Source organism: Trachurus trachurus (assembly GCF_905171665.1).
Source record: "Trachurus trachurus genome assembly, chromosome: 21".
Lineage (NCBI taxonomy): Eukaryota > Metazoa > Chordata > Actinopteri > Carangiformes > Carangidae > Trachurus > Trachurus trachurus.
Genome location: NC_139899.1, coordinates 17,194,522 through 17,213,006, shown reverse-complemented (window position 1 = coordinate 17,213,006; position 18,485 = coordinate 17,194,522). Strand labels below are relative to the sequence as shown.

Sequence of the window (18,485 nt, the reverse complement as noted above, 5' to 3'; positions counted from 1 at the left end):
TTGAATCCACCCAGGGCACCGGAGCAGAGAAATATTTGTACATAGATAAAAGTCAGCAGCACCTTAATGTGAAATTAATGTGATGCCTTCCCTGTGATGTTTCCTCTCTTTCCCACAATGCATGCTGTTAGCTTCATTAAACAGAGTTTAAAATCTTTACAGCTTTCAGCGCTCTTTCTTGTGGCTTTGCTGGAGTGTGGATGGGACCTGCCACAGCCAGAGGGGATAGTCTGTAATGATTTTTCACCAGGCCGGCTGCATAGCTGGCATTCTTCACTCTGACACACAGTAGACAGAAGAGGGAGGGGGGTGGGGAGAGAAGCAACCTACGGGGGGTGGGACCAAGCAAGGACTCAATCTGAGGAGTTTGCATCTCACCTGTTGGATTTCTTTCTCTAAGCTTGGCAGGTGAAATGGCAGATCTAAGTGATTCATTAAACTGAGTAGTGGTGGAAGAGGTTAACAGATCCTTCACTTTAGTAAAAGTGCCAATACAGTACATCAAAGAAAAGTCATAGATTCAATATCCAAATTAGCTAAAACCATAATATGATCAGCAAAGTCCTTATTTTGCAAAATAATAATAATTATATTAATCAATAGTTTGATAATGCAGTGCTGATGCATCAATCATTTGAGATTCTTTTATATTGCTGTGAGGAAAACCCCTCTGCTTGTTTACACTGAACCCTATAACGCCCGCATAATGTGTGCGATTTTTAGATACAGTACCATGCCAGCATGAGACAACAGGCCACCATGCCAGCACTCTGTTTTAACACAGATGTTGATTCAGGGCTGTTATTACCTCACTGGGGGCTAATGTGTAAGCAGCATTTTACTGTTGTAGCAGGTTAAAGTAGAGCTGCTTTATCTCCTTTATAGGTTGTCCAGTTCCCAAACCAAGGGTCTCTTTTTATAGCATCACAAAAAAATATGTGGGGTTGTTTGCTGGAATTGCTAACCACTCATACATTATATGAAACTACACTTACTTTTTTTTTGGTCAGGGGGCAATAAGAGTGGCTTATACTCTATTTATTTTATCAATAAATTCTATATTTTATAGATTTGTGATATGCCATTTGTATCAACATAAAATCTTAACATGAAAAGTTGCAAATAACTCCAGGATCAGATAAATGCAGTAATTCAATATTTGAGTAGAGGAAGTATGATGTCGGATTAAATTGAATTACTCAAGAAAAGTGCAAGTACTGTATCTCAAAATTAAACTAGCTACAGCACTTGAGTAAATGAATCAGCTTTTGTCACAGTAAACATTTTAAACACTTACAGTACAAAGCTTAGACGAATTATCCAGTGTGAAGTGAATTTTGATGAATTGCTGGGGTTGCCCATTCAAGAAACATTTACATAAAACACTGAGCTCCTTTTTTTATTTTCTTTGGAAGCAAAAACAAGCCCATTGTGCACTCTCAGCCCACAGTAAACAAATGAGCTCTGTTTAAAGTGACAAATTCACTGAGATTTGGGGCCTGTATTTATAAAAAATAAAAATAAAAATAAAACAAATTCCTTGGGCTGCTGTTATATTAGTTGACATTCAGAAAAATGAGACGGAAGAACATTAGACAATAGCCTGAAGACATAAATGAAAGTCTTATGCGGTAGGAAATCATGTGACCCTGGTAATCAGTGTTTGGTTTTTCTGTCTAAGCCTGTGCATACAGTAGAGACAGAGCTTTCCTTGACGCTTTGTTGTTGTTCGCTCCCTGTTTGTTTTGCAGGGACTTAGCATGAGGAGGCAGGATTGCACTGAGTGTGCACTATGCTGCTGCTGTGTTCTTTCCCCTGCATGGATAAATAAAGTTAGCTCTATGATGTTTATGGAGGAGCAGCAACATGGCTGTGTGCCTGAAGGTCCTCCTTCTAGTCACACTTGTTTGTGATGGAGGTAAACACAGTGATGCAGCACCCACACAGCACTGTTGACACTCAACCACGTGCAATGTCGTATGAAGCGCCCTGTGCGGTGGTGAGGGTTTGAAGCAATGCAGGATCGCATCCCTGTTCTTCCCCATGCACACCGCTGTGCAGATAAACAGCTCAGTATCCCTGACTTGACTTAATCTCCTATTAGTGCCTCCACACAGTCTTTTAAGGACATCAACACACCATCCCCCACTCACAGAGCAGTGTGTGCTGAGTGTACCACAAACATCTGATTAGCTGTTATAACTTCAATGCATCGTAATATATGAGAACATTTTGGTTGTTTGAAATTCTTTCAATCTTGTTTTCAAAAATGTTGACAGTAGGTACTCTTGTGGACTCGGATCGATGGATTGCATTTGGTTCAAGTGTGCAGCTATCAATCATTTTTCCCATTTCTTTTTTTTTTTCTCTCAAGTGACTCACTTAAAACTAACAAAAATGTCAAATCCATTTTAGTTGCTATAGCAGCCACTCTGCTCTTTGAGGCATTAGCCTGATCCATGAGGCAGGTTAAATCTCGCAAACTGCCAACAACAGAGACGGGATCAGCAGCAAATAATAAGACTCTTTTTTTGTCATGAGAGAGTTCTGCTGCTCCGTGTGTGTTCCTACATGAGAGACTTGGGGGGGGGGGGGCTTGGCTGTTGCCAAAAGTGGCTTCAAGACACAGACGGGCCATGAGACACAGTTTGCAGTTCAATATTGACTGTCCCAGTCAAGCTGTTCTAAAACAGGGATGTATCCCACAACATGTGTTTCCTCTGTCAGGAAGGGTGGGGACCTCTGAGAGAGAGGGAGGGGGGGATGTTGAGGCACGGCTTGGTTGGTTCAGGCAGCACCAGCCAATGTAGCTACAACAGGAAGAAGGCGGTGTGCCACTCCTGGATCAAAAACAATCTCATGGCAGACCTTTTTTTTTTATTTCCATGGATGAATTTGTGCTCAAAATACAGTGTAAGTTTTGTACAAATCTGTATTGTTCACAGTTACATTCCCCTGATTTACTGCACACATGCAACATAAGGTTCATAAACTACATATTGGCACAGATATGCATCATAGTAGTTTGAACATCATGATTTAAGTTGACGTTTGTGTGTCAGTATCAAGTCAAGGGTGAAAGATGGATACATTTTATTTTGTGTATGTCATTTTCTACTATAATGTTAATATATTGTGTCTGGAAGATAATTGAGAGACACATAGACACAGTTACAAATGACTGATTTTAATTATGATAATTCAGTATGTATGCACCTTTCTAGCACTCAAGGACACCTTACAATGAATTATAAGTATAAAACAAACAATAAAAACCTTAAATACACAAAGATATAGAAAAAGTTATCTGTAACTCTGCATCAGCACAATGCAAACAGGCTCCTGGCCCACCATGTTGTAACCACCATGTGTGACAGCTTCTTCTAACAGCTGTTTGTGGCGTCCCCCTGGGAGCTGTGTGGTACAGTATTACAGATAAATCCACGCTGCCACTTAAGTGGTGCAGGTGCACGGACATGCGTTCACCTCCTCTTCCATCTTCTGTTTCCCTTGATTGTCAGCAGCACTCATTGAAGCAGGCTAAAGAGGATTTCCACTGATTACAAACAAAGAGCCAACTGAGATTAGCTGATCCTTAAAGGTTTCCAAACCACCACCCCCCACCACTAACCAATTATCCCCACCGCCTACAACACATGGCTTCTACAAGTCGTTACCAACCCAGAAAATATACTCTGTTATTTGTTTTAGTTACAGCTTTTAACTTTTACTTTCTATTTGCCTGTGTTTTCTGCTTTATCGTGCTTTAGATGCTCTAGTTTTTTGTCCTTATCTTGTTTGTCTTTGGTTCCACTTTCACATTAAAGTCCATCTCAAACTGATCTGCAGGATAAAGGCTATACAGATTAATCCTCTCCTCTCACTTCACCCCAGTGTTTACCTCCCAGAATGCCCTGTATTGGAAAACAATAACTTATACCATCCCTCCTTGCTGCGCTCACCTGACCTGTCACTTATTACACACTTTGTAGTCAGCAGTCAGACGCACAGTATCATGCTCCTGTGTGGTGACTGATGGTGTGTTTGAAAGTGAGGTCGCTGCTCTTTAATCTGCTCAGTCTAACTGGCTTTCATTGTGGCGTATTTGAGTACATACGCACCATCTGTCGGACAAGAATTGTTTTGTTTTTTTGTTAAAGCTGTCTGATAGATATAAGTATAAATGAAAGCAATGCACCTGGATTAATGATTAGCTGTTCATTAAGAAGCTGTACTTAATGTATCATCTGCCTGTTAATGACTGATGAGGACTTTGTTGTTAAAAGGCTTTTGGGTTTCTTGCAAAGTCAACTCATGTCTCCAGCGTCAAATATACATAAATACATGGCTATTTTTAGAAAATCCAAGAAGTTTCACAAAAATTTTCACAATTTCACAAATTTTCAAATGTTTCTATATGATAAAACCTCTAACCAAAAGGAAAAGTATTTCCTCCACTGCTCATCTTAAAAGAAAAAAAGCCACTTGGTAACTCACAACTCTGCTTCCTCATCCAAACAAAGATGGTAAAAGTTTTTATCTATTAGGTCACCATGACCTTGACCTTTGACCACCAAAGTCTAATCAGTTTTTTGAGTAAGAGTGGAAAATTTGAAGGAATTCCCCTGAGGTGTTAGGGTTAGGGTAAAATTTGGTCAAAAGCAGGTTTTGTGAGGTCATCATGATCTTGACCTTTGTCCTCAAGTCCAAGAGAACATTTTCCTAAATCTGCATAAATTCCCTCAAGGTGTTACAGAGTTACAGAAATATTACACTCACAAGGCCAAAATTGTGTTTTGTGAGGGCAACCTTGACCTTTGACCCAAAAGTTCATCATTGAGTCCTAGGACTGATGTACAGGCAGACTGTTGCAGCACAGGAAGCATACTGTACAAAGGTTGTTTTTCTGTTATATTGGAAAATTAATATTACTTTCCACTTTGTTTTATTTAGTTATTAAATAATACGACAATATTATAACAAGGGGTTCAAAAAAAAGATATATAAAGGTTTTTTTGTCCTGCAACAGATGAAATCTATTTCCACTTTTAGAGGAGTCTGGAAATATCTTTCAGAATAGTGATAAATGTTGTTAAAAGATCTCTGGGGTCTTGCAAAGGTCGCTGGGTATTCTGGTTCTGTTTTTTCTTAAAATTGAATGCTTAGCTCTGTGGCTAATGTTTCTATGAGGGAAAATCTCAGACTACAAACTAAATACTCTTACTGTATGTTAATACAAGAAAAGCACATCTCAATCCTTATTTATTTTGATTAAAACCTAACAATGTGAGATATATAGCTACAGTTTGATTAGCCTACTGAACCGTCTGAATTTTGTCATCCTCTGAATCTTAACCCTCAATGATGTTACATTTATAAAGTTTAACCTCAGTAATATGGGCAGTTTGTGTCTAAACTATGCATTCAAGTCAGTGGCTCCTTTACAGCTAATGAAACATTGCTGGACCTGCAGTGGTGACTCACAGAGTGTAGCTATTCCTCCGTGCGATGGCCTCATGTCAAGCCAGTACGGGCTTGTTTCAGGATCTCTCAGTTTCCTCGCTGCGTGTCAGAGCCTGGCCGTGATGACACACTCACTCTGAAATCTCCTTTACACCTGGGCACTGTGTACTGACCCGCTCAGTGTCATGTAGCCCCCCCCCAACAATAGTCTCCACAGTTCGTGATGATGACAGCTTGTCATCGAGGTGACATTTTTCTCCTGGACCAAAACATGATGCCTGAAAATGTAGTTTCCCTGCCTCGTCCTGAATAAAAACAGTGACAAATTGTTATAACTGTGTGAATCACAGTGTTATCACTAAGCCTGTGCTGGTTTTGGTCCTCCAACAGGTCTGCCTCATATCTGTGATTTGAATGAGGTGTTGGAGCTGTGAAAACACTGTTAGCTAAGTGACTCTCTCTTCCTGTGAAGTCCGGTTTGTATATGGTCCCCTCTTCTTCCACTGTACTGACTCCACTGGCGGGAATGATTATTTCCTCACTGTGCTCCTGGAAATGACACACACACACTGGGGGGGAAAACAATGGCTGCATTATGCCAATGAGTGCAGGAAGCAGAGCACTGTCCACTGTCGCTGTGGACTGTGGTGTCACACAGCAGTAGTATAATCACTGTGTATGTTCAATGAATGACAGTTTTGTGACTATGCATTAAATAAGAAATCATTATGCAATCATTTTTATTGTTCAATATGATGTCATATTTATCGCACACTTTATCAGGAAAAAAACATTTATCAGTGTAGTATCTTTGCCATCCTGTAGGTGGTGGTAACAGCATTCATACACTGATGTTTTCCTACCTTAGAGTTTTACAATGCTCTCTGCATGTGTGTGTGTGTGTGTGTGTGTGTGTGTGTGTGTGTGTGTGTGTGTGTGTGTGTGTGTGTGTGTGTGTGTGTGTGTGTGTGTGTGTGTGTGTGTGTGTGTGTGTGTGTGTGTGTGTGTGTGTGTGTGTGTGTGTGTGTGTGGGTGAAGATACACAAGGGTGTGGTGTCTGCTTTCAGGTGAAAACTGATTACAAAGTTGTTTCTACAATCGAGTTGTTTTTTTTTAATGCTCCCCCGTGGCTGCTTTTATTTCATGTTGTGCAGCAATCAGCAGTTCATCATTTATTTTCCACAAGAAAAACAAACCTGAAGTCAAGGCAACAGCATTTTATTCTGCAGAGGTCATTGTGAATATGCAGTGAGATCAACATCAGCTTGTTTGAGTAAGTAAGCAATTTATTTTATTTTTTCTTAATGTTTATGTCTAGTGAAGCCAAAGCACAGTTGGCGGGGGTGAGGGGGGTGACTGCAGGCCCTCTTGGCACTGCTTCAGACCATCTCTGCTGGAGCTGCTGCGGCAGAGGCTGTGGAAAAAGGCAGTGTTTGATCAGCGTCCTCTATTAATGATAACCCAGACCCCACTGCAGGAACCTCACTCGCTGCAGCACGTAACAGAGCTGCGCATACAGATACAGCTCATGGCGTGTGTGCATATGTGCATCTCTGTTTGGGTGTGTGCGGTGTGTGCATACTTTTTAATTTGTGTGTGAGTCCTCAATGCAGCATATACTTACTCTGTGCCACAACAAAGTCGAGGAAGCAGTACCCCTCAGGAAAATGGGTCGTTTTCTTCTCCTGGGATAAATAAACCATCCCAAAATACCAAGAAAAGGAAAGAGGATGTGGCCCCTGTTGTATTTGTTTTGTGCCATTTTAAGATGGACAGGATAACCTGGGTGTCAGCTCCAGGTCAAAGAGAGGCTAAAGTTTAATCTATGAAGTTCTCTAAGTATTCAGACAATGATCTAGCTCCACTTTGTTGTGTTATGTCAAGTATTATGGGCCTATAATGTAAACTCAGCGTCTTGGCTTATTGAGATTCCAGGCCTATGAAGCCCACCCACATGTGTAAGTGTAGAGCAGTCCCCAAAGAAATTTTTCTCTCACACAAAAACACTTGAGAAACTGCTTCAAATTTTTACTCTACAGGAAATAGAGCACTTAACATTTTCAAAAGCCGCTCGAGGGTTAATAGAGCGCCTGGTTTTGTGCTCCAACAGTAAAATTCCAGTTCTTCCATTTGTGCTGGTGAATTTAGGAGGTCAGCATTACTCTGACAAATGCCCACAAAGCTCCCCATCGTTTTGATTGAATTTAAAGGAAAGTGGGCAGCGAGCTGCAGCTTTTGTTATGACAAGGTTTACACACACACACACACACATCAGCAGGAAACAGCCACTTCCTTTTTGAGTCCCTAGAGAGCTCCAGCCGGGAGCCAGCCTGGTTTATCGGCCCGGCGATGCTGGATGTGTGGGTGATGTCACTCTGGTGCACCACACTGTGGCTTCTCTCTACACCAACACACCCACATACGTACACACAGACACACACAATACAAATTCTTCTCCCTACAGTGTCCCACAGGAGACACCGGGCATGGAAACATGACCAGCTGCAGACTTGACCTTCATCCTAGCGAGGCTCCTCAGATGAGATGCCAGCTCCTCCTGAACTCCCCTCTACTCCTCTAAGCTGTGCGGGGACATTTCTGGCTTTTATTGTTTGTCCACCGCTTGGTGTGAACCTCAAGTTGACCCTTTTGCATCCACATGTGCTGGCTTTGATGTTTTTAATTTGGCGCCACCCACCACTTGCTGTTAACAGTTTGAAATGGCTGGATTAGTACAAGTGGTGTTATTTTGGGGACTGAAGGTCAGGGTGGGGTGTGAGGTGCGGGTAGGTGGGGGTTCGCCGGTTGCTGCTGTGGGTTGGGGATGGTGTCGATATGTAGCAGATGTTGTGACTGTGTTCGGTGATTCCAGGTAGAGAAGAGAGAGTTATTTCAGTTGCTGTTTTACTTGAAAGAAATCAATAAGGGCGTGAGTGTGGTGGTGTTGACAGAGATGGAAATTGAAAGACATGTGATGACATTGCTGCTGTTGTACACACACGAAAACCAATTATGAAACTCTTGTGCCTGTAATCACATTGGTTATATACAGTAATCTGTTGGAATAGAGCTGTAAAATACTGTCTGTAAATCTGCAGTTCTTCATACATTAACTACTAGAAATGAAAGTTAAAGCAATATTGCAATTAAGTGCTATTCAGATGATTCAAATACAACACTTTAAATGTGTTGATGATACACATGAATAGGGTTGATTTGAAATCTGTGCATATTCACAATAAGTCCTGACTCCTGATTAGCTAATATGTTTTGTTTCACTTTTTGAAATTATGTAAATGTGGTTAATTTTCTCAGTTTTGGACAATTGTAAAAATTGAATAGTGTCAGTCGGTGAACATCTTTATGCTGGTATATCATGGGAATGTATGGCTGTAATGAAAAGCCATAAACAATCAGCAGCATTACCAGTACATTATGGGGGTCGTACCATGCCAGAAATATTACCCACTGCACAGAGTAAAGCCTGGCTGTGTAACAACAGCGGCAGTAATCCACGTAGCTCCAGTCACCCAGCAGTGTTTCAGTCCGGCTCTTATCTCCTCTGCAGCTGCTGCAGATTTGAGCAGTGCAGTGCAGCGTGGACTCACAGAGGATGTTCACACTTGAACTTCTACAAATTGACCCATGCTGTGCCTCAGCCCACTTTTAAACCTCCCACCCCCACCCCCTTCTCCTTCCATTCTCAGCATAGCCTTTGCCTGGAGCGCCAACTCAACATTTAGCATAGCTGACACAGTCCAACTGTGTGTACTGCTAGAGGCTACAGCACCACTTCATTTGTCAGCTTCAGACATGCAGAGAATAGATGTACTCAAGCCGAGCAGAGGCAGTGGAATATGGTCCATGTCAGGGACTAACGTATATTATATTGATTAAACTGAGCCAGGCAGTGCATGTGTCACAGTCAAACTCTTTCTAATGTAAAAGTTTTTTCTTTTCTTTTCTAGCTATATTTCCTATGTGGAGGCTTGCTGCCAACTACTATGAAGGGCAGTGGGCAGAAACACTGCTAGCCTACAGCTAATGATTCAGCAATCCCCTGTCTGACCTTAATAATTTATCACCAGTGGAGTTTATGGTAAAACTTATCGCTCAAGCATCTAATCAAACTCTCTGTTGGCACCGTGCCCCCCTTTTCCTTCAGGGCTAAAACTCAGAGTAACAGGAAGTGACAGAGCTGGATTCAAACTTGTGATGTATAGCAAGGTTAGGTTTGCACAATAAGGACGTGTCCTCACTAGTATTTTTGGAGACCTACCAATGTTTGAGTGAACTCCATTATGTTTGGATTGAAGCCAGTGCAACTGGTTTAGACTTTGATTGGCATTTGATTGGCTGAAAAGGGGCGGGATTATAAGGAAGCTCATGTCATGCACAAACATCAGATACAGGAGGTGATCGTGGTTCAGTGTGCTGTCAGTTCAGACCTCACACATATGGGCAAGTATTGCCTGAACTGCAGCACACCTTAAAGGGATATTCCCGCGTAAATTTAACCCATGGTCCAATGCACTGTGACACCGAGTTAGACCCCCCCTGGAGAGATGAAGTCTGCTGCTAGCTTCTCTAGTAGCAACTTTAGCAATGACCGCACCATAACAAACAGTGCAGTTTCTCCACGCGCAAACCGCGATCAAAAAGCCACGCATAGCCACAAATAATGCTCAGAACAGCACCATACTTTGTCAACAGTAGCCTACAAACAGGGTCCCAGCACATAATAGGAGGCATCAAACATCTGTTAGCTTTGCCTGGTTTCTATTGAAAAGAGACAAAAATAACTCACCCACTTTCCTCCAGTTATACATTATGCAGCAACGAGTCCGAGTAGCTACGAGTCCGACTGGCAGCACAAACATTCAGTTTCAGCGGCCACTAGCAGGCAGTGACCACACACATTGACCACTCGAACCCTCCAGACCCAGCACATAGATTCCGGCAGATCTCCCTCTTTCACTTTTCTCCTCCATTTCCTTCAGCCCGCCTGCGGTGAACTCTGTCTCAAACTGATAGGGGCGCCCATCGAAATGAAACCAGTCGTCTTGTTGTCAAACTCTATAAATTCAGGTTACTGCCATGGTTACAGGTAGTCCGCTGGCGTGGAGGCGATTACCGAGAGAAGTAGAGTTATTACTCCATACGATGCAGTCAAAGTTCCTATGTATATAGCCTATCAGTTTATAAAAGTTATTATCGAGTGTTCACAGGGAAATGAACGGAATTGGGCATTTCTAACTATTTGCGGGAGAAAATCGTAAACAAGCGCGAGATTAGACGTGACGTCACAGGCGAGATCGGGACGACGTTTATTGCCGGAAGAAACTGTAACACAGTGAAGCCGTTAATATAATACATCCAAAAAAAAGAAAAAAGAAAAAATATATAATACATCCATGAGTGAAGCAGACATCACAGAAGGGACAAGTAGCACGGCTGAATTTATGGAGTTTTACAACAACGACGACTGGTTTCATTTCGATGGACGCCCCTATCAGTCTGAGACCGAGTTTACTGAAGACGAGCTGTCGCTGAAGGAAATGGAGGAGAAAAGTGAAAGAGGGAGAGCTCCAGGCTGCCTGCCAGTGGCCGCTGCAACTGACTGTTTGTGCTGCCAGTTGTTATCGGCCTCGGACGTGTGTTGTCAGTGCCTGGACGCTGTTTGCTGGACGCGGAAAGTTGCTGCATAACGTTAGGCTATTGCAGGAGAGGCTGTGAGTTGTTTTCGTCTCTTTTCAATAGAAACCAGGCAAAGCTAACAGATGTTTGATGCCTCGTATTATGTGCTGGGACCCTCCCTGTTTGTACTGTTGATGAACTTTGGTGCTGTCCTGAGCATTATTTGTGCTATTTGTGTATTTTGGCTTTTTGATCGCGGGTTACGTGTGGAGAAATAGACTGTTTGTTATGGTGCGGTCTTTGCTAAAGTTGCTACAAGCTAGCGTTTAGCAGACTTCATCTCTCCAGGGGGGGGGGGTCTTGTGTCACGGTGCGTTGTTGGACCATGGGTTAAACTTACGGAATATCCTTTTAAATTTATTCAACAGGTTAGGTGTAGGCCACAAAGAAAAGATCTCAAGAGTGTTTGGGACGGTAATGGGACTAGTCTCCTCACAATGCAAACTCATGGACATTACGCCCACCTGCTCATAATACAAGCTTATGTTAGTCTCTTTAAATTGGAGAATATGGGTGTCACATGTCACCTCTTTTGGTGTTACTCTGTTTAGTGTATACAAAAAACTAAATAACATGTCGCAGTCTGATTCCAGCAGTCATAACCCCTCTTTAGATGCATTTTGCCTTGTCTGTCTATTAAATGAAGGCAACCTTTCAAAAAACAAAGATATAAAAGGCATCACTAGTGCTGCAAGTTGAAATTACCACCATTGTTTTTCCACCTTTAGGAAATTCCACACAGCGCCCTCATGGCAGCCTCTTTACATTGTTGCAGACATGTCTTTACATGCACATGAAGAATTTGTGTCCTGAGGCCAAAAGATTTATGATCACCAGCTGTGACACTTCAAACAATGTCTGGCTGTAGCCATGCGTCACTGTCCATTTTGTCCTGCTCCTGTTAATGTTGGTGCTCATTAAGTAATAACTGGCGGGAGTAATTGACAGCTGTTCGTGAACTTGGACAAACATATTTGCTTTTGGTGAGATGGCTGTAAATGTATAGCATACAGAAGGAGAGGGTATTTTCTACTTAGGAATACAGGAATAAGAAAGAATATTGCTGGCACAGTTGTATTAACAGGAAATTTGACTTTTTTTCTTTTTTTACATTTTATCTATAATATAAATATATCCAGCGTAATGTAAACACCTGGGATTATGCCGACTCATTGCAAAAGCTTTGACTGCACTTAAGGACCAAAAAAAGAAGGAGCACAAGTAAAAGGAAATCAGTGTTGCTGCTGTCCTACATACCCTCAAAAAGTGGATTTATGACTTTGCAGTTTTACCAGTTTTACACCAGATTGCTTCTTGTTATTCTGTATAGTAAGCCTAAAATCCCTGTTTTCAGAGATGGAGGGATGGAGAGTGGATCAGAGGTGTGAGAAAGAGGATCAAGCAAAAGACGAAATGTATTTCCTAACAGATCGATTCAGCGTAATCAGAGTCTTGTCCCTGTTTCCCCCAGTCTCTCTCTGACTGAATCCCCCTCATCCGCGGGCTCAGCTGCTCCCCTCTGCAGCTCATCTCGTCGTAGACTCGAATGTAGTTCAGTGTGTCAAGCACTACTGAAATATTAACACAACAGCAAGCAGGAATGCGTGCAAGCGTTTATGGCTTAGTGCACCATCATGATGTAAGGGAGCACTTCACTTTCTCCAGACATGCACATTTGTGTTTGTATGGGTGTACCTGTCATACAGCCTAATGAAATGATGAAATATTTCTCTCATAGTCTCCAAAAGGAAGTTTCCAAACAGATGCCAGCTTGTTTTTGTCACAGCATCAGGCGTTATCAAAGTAAACAGCTGCTGCAGTGGGGACATACTACAGGATCTATGGTTTTTTTGACAGTTCCGACTGAGGACTTAAGGGGTCTTTGAGTGTGAGAGTTGCAGCTGCAGGAAGGGAAGAGACAGTGATAAATAAACCAAAGTGAACACGGCTCTGTTTCCTCATCTCCTCTCCTTTTCCTCATAATCAGGATGTGGAACACGGGCAACTGCAGCAGGCAGATAGCACATGTCCATCTGTGTTGGTCGGCTAAATGGTTTTAACGTAGTTCTGACCCACATTTGGATTCATATAATACTAATAATAAGGATTTTATTCTGCACAGTTACAGTGAAGTGTTTTTTTTTTTACAGTTGTTTTTCAAGATGTAGTTTTTGCTAAGACATTTAATGTTTTCCTGCTTTTATCTTTTGTCTGTCTGTTCCCGGTGCAGAGACGCATTAACCAAAGGCCACGATACCAAGTGAATCATTCCCTGGTATTTCAGAGAGCCTGTGTGTGATCAAATTTTGTCGTTCCACTCCCAATATATCTGTGTGTACTTGGCAGAGCGGGCAGCTTGTGATCAAGCAGCAGCTTATCTTTTATAGCAAAAAAAACACTCCCTATTTGATGTCTTGGCCTGTAAGTTTGAAATCCTCCCATGTCCTTGGTATGTTTTGTCAACAGAGATTTCTTTGAGGCTTGAGTCAGGTCACTAGGTTGCTTCATGGGATTTGGACATTTAATTTTCATTTTAATAAATGTTTGGTGCATTTTGTTTATTGAAGAATTATTGGACTGGCTTACAGTGTTTCTGTTTATTCTATATTTTTTATTATTACACAGGCTGCTTACTGCTGGATATTACTGTACATGCCATCTATTCAGTGTGATTCATCCACTTGTTCTGCCATTGGCCCTGGTTTCTCAGCTGAACTAAATAAGCATTCAGCCATATTGCTGTTTGCCTGACCATGGAATCAGACTCTCCCTCTGGATATAAGACTGCATTTTATGTAACCCATTTATTTCACAATTATTCATCCGGCTCCCAAGAGTAGTCTCATTTTGGGAAGTTAAAATTAAAGGGGTTAATTCATTTCTTGTCTAGTCAAAGCTGCAATGTGTCAATGTGGAAATGAAAAGCTGGAAGATATAGGGTGGAATTTGGAAATGAACACTCACAGGGGCTCAAAGGAGCAAGTGACTGAGTAAGTGAGACAGATGCACATGCAAGCCTGCGCTGCATCGGAGCTCAGCATTGGTTGAAGCTGCAGCAGAGCTCACACAGCATCCTTCATCCCCCCCCTATCACTTGTTCTGCGCTCTACCTCACTCACTCACTGTGTATCGTCTGCTGACTGAGGTATTCCTACAAGCACAGAGTGGAGCTGCTAGGAATAACAGAGGCACGCTTTTCCAGTGTGTGAACAAATTCACTCTCCAGCCGTCCTCCTTGGCTCTATACCTGTCTGGATCCTTTTGCCTGGGACGCCAGCGCTCCCTCCCTGGGTCAGAAGCTGTGGATTTGTGGGTCAGAGTTAAGTCATGGACCACGCAGGAGCAGGGGACGATCGAGGAAACTGGGTCACTGGCAGGCTCTCCTGACTGATGCCTGTTTGGACCTGGAGGAATGGGGTGCACCACCAGCACGGTTGTGTTTGATGGGCTGCGTACTGTGTTAGAGAGGAACTGTAGTGGTTACATCTGTAAGGGAGCAGCTGAGCCCATTGGGCCATCTGAGGCTGAGCGAGCGCTGAGTCGGAGAGAGTCGCGTGTGTTACCAACACCGAGAGTATTTAAGGTGTGTGTGCTGACAAAATATGTATGGTATTGTGCTGTTCATTTTATTCAAATAATATAGTTATATCCATATAGTACATATTAGAGCTTTTAATATTATTTTTATCATCACTTATTATTTTTGTTTAAAATGAATTAATTACTTTGTTTATGAAAATATCAGAAAATAGCAACAACAAAAAAAAAAAGCATATTGTTGCTTATAAGGAAGAAACAAAAAGAAATGAACTCTCATAGTGAATTTTTGCATTTTTCCCTGATAAAACAATCACACCAATCAATCATCATAGTTTTAGACCATTCATTTTCTGTAGAACAACAATCAGTTCATTGATAATTTGTTTCAGCCCTGAACTTGACATTATAAAATAGTAATTTAGTCAGAAACCTTTGGTGTTTGGCTGCCTGCTAAATATATTCCCTGCTCAATCAGTGCCGCTGTAAGCTGGGAGTAGTTGCGGCGGTAATTTAAAAAGGTGACGGCAAATTGGAAAAAGGAAAAGCAGCAAATCCTTTTATATTAGAGACTATAAGAGGCCACATGTCAAGTGCTTGTGGGTTTTTTCCTCATAAATACAGTATACTTTACAGTGTACAGGATCTTGTTTTAAATGCCTAAAATATCCCCTTACATGCAGTGTTGGGAAATTGCAGCATTTAATCTGAATTGTTAATGCTGCATTCCTCCCACGATTTCCTCTAAGACATGCAAAATGCAGGGCATGAATATGTTAAATGATTTAGATAGTTGTAATATTAGAATATGTGCAGGTTCAATTAGTGTTTGGGATCAACCTCATTTTGACACAGAACAGTTGTTGTTGTTTTTACTGGCTGAATCCAGCCACTACAGTAATAACAACCATCCTCATCCTCAGCCTTCAGCCATGTGAATATTTATCCATGAGCGTTAGCAGTAGCCTATAAAATGTAGGGCAGTAGGAGGGCTGGATCTTGCCTCTCGCTAAGCACTGCATGGGTTAAAGCCTCTGTGGGCAGGGATGGGGGTGATGAGGGGGTGGGGGGGACACTGAGCTCTGTGTCTGCTGGAAATCAATCACCGCTCTTCATCTGTGAACCAGCGGGCTTGGCAGGGCTTCTGCTGCTCCGTACCAGCTTGTCTTGCCCTTCTTGTGTGTGTTTACTAACTACTGTATGTGTGTGATTTCTCCTTCCCGTCGCTGGTTCATCAGATTCACAGCAGAGGGCTGAGTGACAGTGGCCCACGCAGCCTGAGAGCAGGGAATTAGGTCAAGGGCATGGTTCTCTCAGGGATGGTCTTATCATCCAGACAGGGTCAATTAATCCTCTGTCAGCATTTAGCAGTCTTACAAATCAATTGTTAAATGTGTACAGGGAATGTGATATGTTTGACACATTTTTGATGATCCGGATTGAGTTTAGTAAAACTGTAGGCTAAATTAAGTGAATAATAGAGGAAATGATTTGAGCAAATAAGTTTGATGGTCATTGAATAAATCAAAACTTCACTTTACTTTTCAGCTCAATAACATTAAAGGTCAGTCAGGTGAACTTTTGATCGGCCTTAGCTGCTAGCTAAAATGCTATTATTACAAAAGGTTAGTTTTAGTTTTCCAAAGATAAGCTAACTTTACTCATAAAGCTACAACAGCCAGCAGCAGGAATACTGAATCTACAGTTAGGCTAACTACGCTACGCTAAATAGAAGTTCAAGGAGCTAAAATACCTAAAAATCAGCTTAAAACATTTAAAGCAGATATCAGCTTCACGGCCGTTTCGGCTAATGCTGCGTTCAAGGCAGGCTTTTGAAACCGTAAGTTACAGCTTCAAGTCACAACTACGACTTGGTAGCGTTCCAGGTAACCCGTAGCTCGTGTTTTTACCATCCTGTTGTCTGTGAAAGTTCCCTATAACGGCCACTCGTAACTTCCGACCCGTGAACTCGTACCAGATCGAACTGGTATGACTTCACAGGAAGGAAAAACACAAAGTACGAGTTTCTTTGAACGCACCATGAGTTAGCAGCCCCCGCCCTTGTCAGGCATCAATTGGTCCTCGTGCTACGTCACCACATTCACGCGCATCCCTTGGCTGCACACACAGCCCTTCATGCCGTTCTCTCTCCTCATTGGATAACACTTGTATCCCACAAGGAAAATTTTCTCCTCGGGTTACAGCAGAGCAGAGTGACGGAGAGACTCGTGTTTAGGCTGAAATACTTCATGTAAGTGATTGCTGACGGAAAATAGGACTATTTAGGATTTATATTAACAAAAACATTCCACTGATATCTGCTTTAATGCCTACATTATTATTAATGAGTAGGAAAGTGGGGAAATTTTAGCCTCATAGAGTCTAAATCCTGCTTAATCATCGCCTATGGGCTTCTACTCAGGTGGATGGTGACGTGTCTGCAGGGCTCCCTCCCTCTGCCTGTTTTGGTGTAGTTGGGACATTTCTGGACAGGGAGTCAGTGTGTTTTCCACAGCCAATGACAGAGGGCAGGTGAAGGTGCGGTGCCGTGGGCTTGTATAAAAACTACCACCAAGGGACTGAACGCCGTCAAGCCAGGTGAAATGGTGAATACACACTTGTACCTACAGTACAGTACAAGTGAGGCGCTGGAGCAGCAGCTTGGTCAGCTCAGTATGGTCCCAATGCTCCAGCGCCTCACTCTGACAGCATTTCTATGTGTATCTGCAGTTTCTCCTGGCTTGACAGCATCCAGCCGCTATCTTGGTGGTAGTAGCAAATATTCAGACGAGTATTTTGAAGGCCTAAGTGGAGAAGGGTTTCCTTGTTCCTCGAGAGGGTCAGTCCTGACCTACAGTCTGCATGCACAGTTGAGCCTGAGAGGAGGGGACCAAATTGAATGTTGTGTTTACAAACTGCAACGAACAAACCTGTGGACTCTACCTTTAAATCTTTACTATCAACTCATTTACATTTTTGTGTGTGTTTGACATCTTTCTACCTTTGTAAGTTTCATGACTCCATAATAGGCTGTCCACCTCACACCAACCAGGCTATAGCCTTTGTCCATGTGAATGTCTGAAATTCAGCAGTAGGAAGCGCTGCTATGGGGTGACATAGTTCTATGTTTTATTTTCCATCACATTTTGCACCTTTTTAATCCACTGGGCTTAGTTATAAAAAGTCATAAACCATTATACTTGCCCTTTTAATCACTTCTGATTGCAGCAGTTCATTATTTCTGAGAAATTAAGATAGAATGGTGTTAAAGGCTCAGCTCACATTTACTTACACACACAGTCGGAGACAAAGCTGCCTATGGGAGGCTGATCTGTACTCTGTGGGCATGCACTAAGCAATTAAATGGCTTGCATTGGTTGTTCTAGACTAGTGCACTCTTATTTTGCTAACTGATTACAAAAGTTTGGCCTTCTCCTTCCACAATGAAATTTGGATTTCTTTCTTCCAAAGAGGCCTGCCTTTTAGAAATACAAGTTGATTTGATAAACTACAGCTTTAAGATGTTCTAATTCTAATTTGACAGTGTCATCATTCTTGTGCTCAACAAAAGTTAACAAAACATGAATAGGTATAAACCTAGTATATACTGTATGTGCCTGTATGGATACATACAGTATGCCCAGGGTGCTATTTGTGAAAAATGTCAGTCAAACATCAAGGACAGAAAGACCATATGAGTTGCCCTTTCCCCATGTGTACACACGAGAGATGCAGTCATACAGAAACACAAAAGGTCAAATGCTAAGTTAACATGCTACAATTAATTT

The 18,485-nt window shown here is 42.1% G+C and overlaps 1 protein-coding gene across 7 annotated transcripts in view; it reads left to right on the top strand.

Annotated features, from left to right (window-relative positions):
- The window catches only part of LOC311004509 (dedicator of cytokinesis protein 9), a gene marked incomplete at its 3' end in the record, with an annotated part of 82,021 nt that overhangs the window by 8,932 nt on the left and 54,604 nt on the right, over nt 1–18,485 (top strand). The window contains exon 1 of one of the 7 annotated variants that reach the window (XM_083996598.1): nt 6,594–6,736. The exons of the other annotated variants lie outside the window; for them this stretch is intronic. Of the gene's footprint in view, nt 1–6,593; nt 6,737–18,485 lie in introns of those variants that run through there. 7 annotated transcript variants of the gene reach the window in all.